Below are 2,649 nucleotides of genomic sequence, written 5' to 3' on the forward strand. Positions count from 1 at the left end.
TTAAATAACAGGTCTGTTATTTGCTAATACTATCCATCACAGACACCTAGTGTGAATAGCTTGACTGACACACTGCAACGGAATGAAAATGGAAGAAATGCCTGGTTTTGGAACACTCTTATAGGTAATATGTCTGACAGAGAACCACGGTTTTATATATCAGGCCTGTTATTTGCTAATGCTATCCTTCACAGACACCTAGTATGAATAGCTTGACCGACACACTGCAACGAATGAAAACGGAAGAAATGCTTGATTTTGGAACACTCTTACAGGTGATATGTTTGACAGAGAACCGCGGTTTTAAATTGCAGGCCTGTTATTTTCTCATACTATCCTTCACAGACACCTAGTGTGAATAGCTTTACCGACACACTGCAGCGGAAGGAAAATGGAAGAAATGTCTCATTTTGGAACACTCTTATAGGTGTGATGTCTGACAGAGAGCCACGGTTTTAAATAGCAGGCCTGAAATTTGCTAATACTATTCTTCACAGACAACAAATGTGAACAGCTTGACCAACACACTGCAGCGGAATGAAAATAGAAGAAATATCTGATTTTGGAACACTCTTATAGGTGTTATGTCTGACAGAGAACCACAGTTTTAAATAACAGGCCTGTTATTTGCTAATACTATCTTTCACATTCACATAGTGTGAATAGCTTCACCGACACACTGCAACGGAATGAAAATGGAGGAAATGCCTGATTTTGGAACACTCTTATAGGTGATTTGTCTGACAGAGAACTACGGTTTTAAATAGCAGGACCCTTATTTGCTAATGCTATGCTTCACAGACACCTAGTGTGAATAGCTTGACCGACACTGCAACGGAATAAAAATGAAAGAAATGGCTGATTTTGGAACACTCTTATAGGTGATATGTCTGACAGAGAACCATGGTTTTAAATATCAGGCCTGTTATTTGCTAATACTATTCTTCACAAACACCAAATGTGAATAGCTAGACCAACACACTGCAGCGGAATGAATATAGAAGAAATATCTGATTTTGGAACACTCTTATAGGTGTTATGTCTGACACAGAACCACGGTTTTAAATAACAGGCCTGTTATTTGCTAATACTATCCATCACAGTCACATAGTGTGAATAGCTTCACCGACACACTGCAACGGAATGAAAATGGAAGAAATGCCTGATTTTGGAACACTCTTATAGGTGATATGTCTGACAGAGAACCACGGTTTTAAATATCAGGCCTGTTATTTGCTAATGCTATCCTTCACAGACACCTAGTGTGATTAGCTTGACCAACACACTGCAACGGAATGAAAATGGAAGAAATGCCTGATTTTGGAACACTCTTATAGGTGATATGTCTGACAGAGAACCACGGTTTTAAATATCAGGCCTGTTATTTGCTAAGGCTATCCTTCACAGACACCTAGTGTGAATAGCTTGACCAACAGACTGCAACGAATGAAAATGGAAGAAATGTCTCATTTTGGAACACTCTTATAGGTGTTATGCCTGACAGAGAACCACGGTTTTAAATAGCAGGCCTGTTATTTGCTAATGCTATCCTTCACAGAAACCTAGTGTGAATAGCTTGACCAACACACTGCAATGGAATGAAAATGGAGAAATGTCTAATTTTGGAACACTCTTATAGGTGCTATGTCTGACAGAGAACCACATTTTTAAATAGAAGGCCTGTTATTAGCTAATACTATCCTTCACAGACACCTAGTGTGAATTGCTTGACTGACGCACTGCAATGAAATGAAAATGGAAGAAATGTCTCATTTTGGAGCACTCTTATAGGTATTATGCCTGACAGAGAACCACGGTTTTAAATAGCAGGCCTGTAATTTGCTAAAACTATCCTTCACAGACACCAAGTGTGAATAGCTTGACCGACATACTGCAACGGAATGAAAATGGAAGAAATGTCTCATTTTGGAACACTCTTATAGGTGTTATATCTGACAGAGAACTACGGTTTTAAATAGCAGGCCTATTATTAACTAATACTATCCTTCACAGACACCTAATGTGAATTGCTTGACAGACACACTGCAACGGAAAGAAAATGGAAGATATGTCTCATTTTGGAACACTCTTATAGGTGTTATGTCTGATAGAGAACCACGGTTTTAAATAGTAGACCTGTAATTTGCTAATACTATCCTTCACAGACACCAAGTGTGAATAGCTTGACTGACACAATGCAACGCAATGAAAATAGAAGAAATACCTGATTTTGAAACACTCTTATAGGTGTTATGCCAGATAGAGAACCACAGTTTTAAAAAGCAGGTCTGTTATTTGCTAATACTATCCTTCACAGACACCTAGTGTGAATAGCTTGACCAACACACTGCAATGGAATGAAAATGGAAGAAATGTCTGATTTTGGAACACTCTTATTGGTGTTATGCATGACAGAGAACCACGGTTTTAAATATCAGGCCTGTTATTTGCTAATGCTATCCTTCACAGAAACCTAGTGTGAATAGCTTGACCAACACACTGCAATGGAATGAAAATGGAGAAATGTCTAATTTTGGAACACTCTTATAGGTGTTATGTCTGACAGAGAACCACATTTTTAAATAGAAGGCCTGTTATTTGCTAATGCTATCCTTCACAGACACCTAGTGTGAATAGCTTGACCAACAC

This window comes from Phyllobates terribilis, unplaced genomic scaffold (assembly GCF_046119375.1).
Source record: "Phyllobates terribilis strain yellow unplaced genomic scaffold, ASM4611937v1 Scaffold_11__3_contigs__length_659146591, whole genome shotgun sequence".
In the NCBI taxonomy this organism is placed as follows: Eukaryota; Metazoa; Chordata; class Amphibia; order Anura; family Dendrobatidae; genus Phyllobates; species Phyllobates terribilis.